Source organism: Dendroctonus ponderosae, unplaced genomic scaffold, assembly GCF_020466585.1.
Source record: "Dendroctonus ponderosae isolate FM_Combo_2020 unplaced genomic scaffold, Dpon_F_20191213v2 Dpon_F_20191213_1, whole genome shotgun sequence".
NCBI lineage: Eukaryota > Metazoa > Arthropoda > Insecta > Coleoptera > Curculionidae > Dendroctonus > Dendroctonus ponderosae.
In genome coordinates this window covers 2,528,360-2,535,365 of record NW_026017110.1, presented here as the reverse complement: position 1 = coordinate 2,535,365, position 7,006 = coordinate 2,528,360, and positions in this window count along the sequence as shown.

Sequence of the window (7,006 nt, the reverse complement as noted above, 5' to 3'; positions counted from 1 at the left end):
TGGAATTTAGAAATTTTTGAAGTATCGTTTAAAGATTGTCTATTGTTATTGTTGTTTGAAAATTTCAACTTTTGTTTTAAAAATCGCCATTTGTGGAGATTTAATTAGAGCTTTTGCGATCGAGGTGTCTATTGTTATCATCTTACTGAAAAAATGTCAAAGTTCTAATGGCTCTGATTTGGAGTTTATAAATTTTTAAAGCTTTTCTTGAAATTTTGCGGTTGTTAACTTTTTAAGCTCAAGTTGAAGTATTTAGTTTTACACTGGGCGACATTTAGATTAACTTAAAATTTTCACCTCGTTTTCCGCCATAACTCTTCTTGACAGCGTGAAAATTTTGAAGTTCTAGTGGCTCTGGTTTAGAGTTTAACAATTTTTAAAACATAGCTTGCAGATTACCGGTTGTTCATTTTTTAAGCCCAAGCATTTAGTTTTAAATTCGGCAATTTTCCATTAAATGGAAATTTTTTCCACTTGTTTAGTAATTTTTTCTTTTCACTCTTCAGATTTTTCCACTAGTAAAAATTCAAAATTTTTATTAGCCCTGGCTTGGTGGTTCGCCATTCTTCAAGCGTCGCTTGCAGATTGACGGTTGTTCACTTTTCAAGCCCAATTTTAAGTGTTTAGTTTTAAATCGAGCGACTTTTAGATTTAATTGAAATTGTTGCTAGCTATTTAGCTAAATATGCTCTTTATAGTGTAAAAATTTGAAAGCTCAGGAGGAACTAGTTTGGAGTTCGGGAATTTTCGAAATATTGCTTTCAAATTGTCTGTTCAGAGTATGCGCTTACGTTTTATTTTGGGTTTTAAAATGGTCATAGAAAATGTTCTTCACACAGCTTTTCTGACGGCGCAATTTTCTTCGCAACCAAAAACAAAGTTTTGTAAGTTTCGCACGGCAAATGTGACGCGTCGTCAAAAATGTATATCTCTCGAATGCCTTCGGATAAACAGATGTTTAAATAACCATATTTTACTTTTTGCTCTTTGGGCTACCCGATATTGTCCGCAGAAAGATTTAAACTTTGACCAAGGAAACATACCACTATTTAAATACACTCTACAATATGTCTGTTACATATTTTGCGTCTTGATTCGAAAAAAAATGTTTACAGTCAAAAGTAGGGGCATATTTAAGCTATGCGTTAAAAATGCGGTGCAGTGCAGAACATAAACTGTAAAGAAAGGAAAGAAACACATAGAAGACCACTAGAATCAGATGAAAATATAAGTCGAGTACCTTTCTGAGCCAGCTAGTGGAATGAGGTCATTTCATTCTTGTCTTGTTTCGTAAATTTGTAAAATTCTAAGTAATTTGTAATGARGRAAACATTCAGATMCTCATTTATATTTRAACCGAAACCAGGGCTGSTTTTCAGATTGTCACTCCCACAACTCGAYCAAAGATCGTGTACAAATMTTTGCAAATCCTTCACAGATGCTCAAAGTTCCTAGGGATGGTYGGTATTTAACGTAACCGCTATAATAACAGTGTTCCAAATTTTGTTCTTAAATGTTAATTCATTTATAAATGAAAATMAAATTTTTAAACATTTTCSCATATAAWYMKTTATATTYTATTATWRTCACTCWKTTTTTTGTYCTTTAAGTAAGAAGTYACTTAAAGGACGAATGACCCATATTTTGTTTTTGATTTTAGAATATTTTATTTYAAGTTATTRCSAATTTTAAGWATTATGTTTTTACTAAAGGAAATCATTATATWTCATCACTATTTTTACTATCATCATCATCATCATTTTGCATTTTTAATAAAAACTTTWAAAAGTAACATGTTACTTTTGGAACCCTACCAAGRTAAAACTGGRACGTTGTAACCCGTTACAGAAAAATAACCGTTTATCACACCTCTAAAAGTTGCACTCCATTTCACGGCATTTTCGGTCCTCAAATGTACAGAATAAAAACGATTCTTCTCGTTCAAGCTAGCTAAATAGTGAGCGAAGCATCTTAATCAAACCACTGCTGTCAGCAACCATCAATCATCCAATACCGGGACCGATTTACGACTGTGCAAGGCAGAAATGTTAAACCCCTGAATCAAACCGGAACGTTTTAATGTCGTCATTTTATCACAGGTTGTCGGCTTTCCGCCTTTATGGACATCAGCTGCATAAAGTATCATATTTACAAGGTAAAAGCGTTGTGCAATTTGCATATTAACTGAATTATGGAAATGTAATTAGCGACCGAGAACGGGATCGGTAAGGTTGTACGACTCCCCGTTACACGGTTCGGTTTGTACACAAATCACGTAAGTTAACTTTCATGATTTTACGGTCGCATCAGTCTGATTAATGTTTCACAGAGATATACAGGTATCATGCCTGGCTCTGAAACCTGGTATAGAATCGCCTAGAATTGTAGGTCGGACAGAGGATGAATCGTGTACTTTACAGATATTTTCATTTTCTAGAAACCGTATCTGAGAAATACTGTTTGTAGTTTCGGCTTTAGCATGCGGCTTAGACGTCGTCGCTCGCTCTGCTTGCTAACAATGCAGACATGACAAAGCTTTCAGAATGTAACGAAGACCGATCCCTGTAAATCACCCGAATATATCATTCTGACAATCTGTTATTAGCGCCGTCAGCACAATGTGATGTCTTATTGCAAACGTAGAAACCTTCTATGAGCTGATAGTGAGAATTAGTATTGATCTGCATTGCTTATATGCTTGGATATTGCGTCAGGACGTTTCCACATTATTCCCCCATCCATGAAAATGTTGAAAGTTCACGGGCCCACGGGCTACACACTATTATATTCACACGAACGGACCACATTCTACACACTATTATAATAGACGACGCGATGGAGCTGGCAGGCGGCTGTGTGCGTGCGAGAGAGAACTGCGTAGCTACTTGTCTTTATCTATACCAGACATAAGGACCCCGTTACGCATGCCAATCTATTCACATCGTGCCATAAGTAGTTATCACTTCAAAAATATCAAAATTGATTGAGGGTATTTTAATGAAAATTTGGAAATGTAAATTGCTATCAACTGGCCACGTTTCGACAGAATGAAGCACTTTTTTATACACTAGTCGAGCGCATACCGACGATATTCAATACTTTTGAAGAAAGTCACGATGCGCCACTGACTTATAAAAAAATTTTGTTTAGCTTCAAAGCAAAATGCTTTTGAGTTTTCTTTGTACATCGCATCGTTTTGGAGTAAGACACTAAAAGTCCTATTAATTTACCTTAAAATTTCATATTAGTAAAGCTTAATTAATTACAGAATTAATCGAGAAGATTTTTGAATTTCTATAGCTTTTGTTCAGTGATTAAGATACCATTTAGCGACGTTTCGACCATATACCGGCGCCCATAAAGGTCGATAAAAAAAAGACCACCACTCCCAAACTCGCTGTTTCTTCATAGAACGCATCATTTTTGAGTAAAAATGTAAAAATTATAGACTACTGCACGTCTAAGTTATCCATTGTTCGTCTTCATACTATAGAAATTTCAAATTTCTGTTGGCTCTGGTTTGGAGTTTAGGAATTTTGAAGCGTCGCTTGCAGATCGGCGTTTATCCATTTTTACGCCTATTTAACTTTTAATTTTTATTTAAAAAATGGAAATTAATTATGATTTATTTAAATCTTTCGCCATCTATTCTAGCAATTGTTCGCATTCATACTGCAAGCATTTGAAAGTTTGGAAATATTTGAAACTTTGCTTACAGACTGGCGGTTTAAGCTCAAGTTCAAGCCTTTAGTTTTAACTTGGCCAATTTTTGATTTGCCTAAAACTTTGCCTCCTATTTCGATATTGCTAAACTTCCTGGCGTAGAGATTTAAAAAATTAATCTGTCCTGGTTTGGAGCTTAGGAATTTTTGCATGCAAATGTCGTTTGCAGATAGGCAGTTGTTCACTATTTAAGCCTAAGCTTAAGTGTTTAGTTTTAAATTCGGCGATTTTTCCATTAAATSGAAAATTTCGCCACTTATTAATTTTTTATGTTCACTTTTCAAATTTTTACACTAGCAAAAATTTCAAATTTTTTGTTAGCTCTGCTTTGGAGTTTAGGAATTTTTGAAGCTTTGCTTGAAGATTGATCGTTGGTCACTGTTTAAGCTCAAGTTTAAGTACTTAGTTTTAAATTGGGCTATCCTTGGATTAAATTAAAATTTTCGTTCTGTATTTAGCCATCGTTTCTCTTCATAGTGTAGAACTTTCAGAATTTTTAAAGCATCGCTTGCAGATTTGCGGTTGTTCACTTTTCAAGACCAATTTTATTTAACTGTTTAGTTTTAAACCGAGCGACTTTTGTATTTAATTGAAATTGTTGCTACCTATTTAGCTAAATGTGCTCTTTATAGTGTAAAAATTTGAAAGCTCAGGCGGAACTAGTTTGGAGTTCGGGAATTTTCGAAATATTGCTTGCAGATTGTCTGTTCAGATTATACGCTTACGTTTTATTTTGTGTTTTAAAATGGGAATTTATGGAGATTTAATAAGAATTTTTGCGCTCCAGTTCTCTATTGCTTATCTCCTTACTGTGAAAATGTCAAAGTTCTAATGGCTCTGCTTTGGAGTTTAGGAATTTGTGAAGACTTGCTTGAAGATGATGGTTGCTCACTGTTTAAGCCCAAGCTTAAGTATTTAGTTTTAAATTGGGGCGATTCTTGGATTAAATTAAAATTTTCACCATGTATTCCGTGATCGTTCTTCTTTGCGGTGTAAAAATTTGAAAGTTTTAGTGGCTCTTGTTTAGAGTTCAAGATTTTTTTAAGCAGAATTGGCGAGTGTTCACTTTTTAAGCCCAAGTGTAAATGTTTAGTTTTAAATTGGGCGATTTTTGGACTTTTGGAAATTTTTGTCACCTCTTGATCAATCTCTGCTCCTCATAGTGTGAAAATTTCAAAATTGCAGTGTTTCAGATTTCAAGTTTTTAAGGCTTTGCTTGCCGTTTGACACTTCATCACTTTTTAAGCACACATTTAAATATTTAGTCTTAAACTAAGAAATGTTTGCATTGACTTGAAATTGTCGCCATCCATTTAGTCATATTTCCTTTTCACATTGCAAACATTATTTCTCATCTATTTTCTATCTTTCATTTAAGTTCTGCTGTCTGTGGTTTGAAATTTAGGGTATTTGAAGCTTTGCTTTGCTGATTTGCAGATTAGAAGTTTTTCAATTTTTAAGCCGAAGTTAAACCCTTGTTTGGTTTTAAATTGGCAGATTCTTGAATTAAATTTAAACTTTTCCCACTTATTTAGCAATATTAGCTCTTCATAGAGTAAAAATTTAAGTAAAAAATGAAGAAAGCGCAATACAGATTTTTTGCTTCGCAAAAACAAGCAAATGGAAAGGTGAAATAAACCTTTTGATACAATAATGTTTCATTCAATAGAAACATTACTTACTATTTTTTATTTTTTAATAAAATTTTACTATCTTGTATTCTCGCAACGCTGCCCTTAAGAAGCCTTGCTTATTCGAAAGTTTGATCTGCAAATAATACCCGCAGTCACCTCCTAAAGTTTCTTAGAGAGGACTTTTGAATCACACAGTATTTTTGCATCATCCTGTTAGAGTTTCCAGTCGATACCAGCGAAGATAATGAACAGGCAAGTTGCGGAATAGCTGAAAGTTGCAAGGAAAAAGATTTGCTCGAAGTTTTCTAGTTTCAGTTTCCTGTAAACTGGGACTGTTATCGACAAAACAGGAAAGTTAAATCGGTTAACTCGAGGCAATTGCACTCGAGAAAATTGCAAAACATCAGAGTTTACGATTTCTGGTTACGTATCTTATTATTCACTGTCATCACAGTCGCTTCTTGGCTTTTGTTAAGGCATTTTTAAAATTAACCCACTTATGCAAAACTACCACGTTTCTTCCCACTTTACTATTTATGATAACCTCATGTCCACGGGTGATTTAGGTCGATAGGGTCGACCAAAACTTGCTTAAATATGTTTGTGAGGTGAAATTATTTAGCTTGGAGGGACGAATCAGTAATAAGTTAAAGGATATTGATCTATAATAAGCAATTACCGAACAAGAAACCGGAAAATTTGTAAATGCGACGTATATACAGAGTAAATCAATCTTAAAAAGCGGTCTTTCTGCAAGGAAAGGACAGTTAAAGTTAACAAAACCACATGCCCTTGTCTTTAACCGTCATTATCAGATAAATCATTGATTGCTCCTAAGTAGAAAAAATGGTTTAAATTTCTTCAAAAGCACTCTGGATAAGGTACAATACCAGCGTTATTAAAGATTTTCTTTTAAGCCGGATTAGTTCGCGCCGTTAAAGCCATGATGATTTCCGAAAGCCAAAGCTGAAAACATTTCTCTTATTAGGGTTCTTAAGGCGACATATTAATATGCCTGGCGAAAAGACCAATAATATAAAAATCGTAAATCGGGCACCATTCGGTTCGGCCATATTGGCCGAAAGGAAGCACACGAATGGGACTTTAAAAGTTCTTTGCTTGTATGTTTTGAGAGGGTGTTAGTGGGAAAGTTAGCTAATTTATTTAACATATTTACTCGGAAGCCGGACATTTGAACAGCTGAGATTTATTTGGTTTGCTAAAGAAAATGTTGCAAAGACGAGTTTAGGAGTGATATTTTCTTGCAGAACTAACATAACAATAACGCTCATCCAAGTAACATTTAGTCGCTTTTTAATTTAATTACTTTATTCAATTTAGTTCCAGCAAAATTCGAAAATTTTACTGGGCATTAGGGAATTCTTTCATACATGTAACAGTCAATAATTCAAAGTTGTGCAACGCTGGGGATAATTTACAACTCAGGTAATTAATATATAAATATCGTCGGTGTGTTCATATGGCGATAGCGTTGCTATTTGCATGGGAATTGTTTGTAAATATGCGAGTCGCGTAACTGTTTCCTCGGTAAATATGAATTATTCACTATTAATTAATAATAATATTTGGGCGCCAGCTAAAGTTACACAAGTTTGAATGAATTGAAAGCTCACAGTTTAATTAACAGT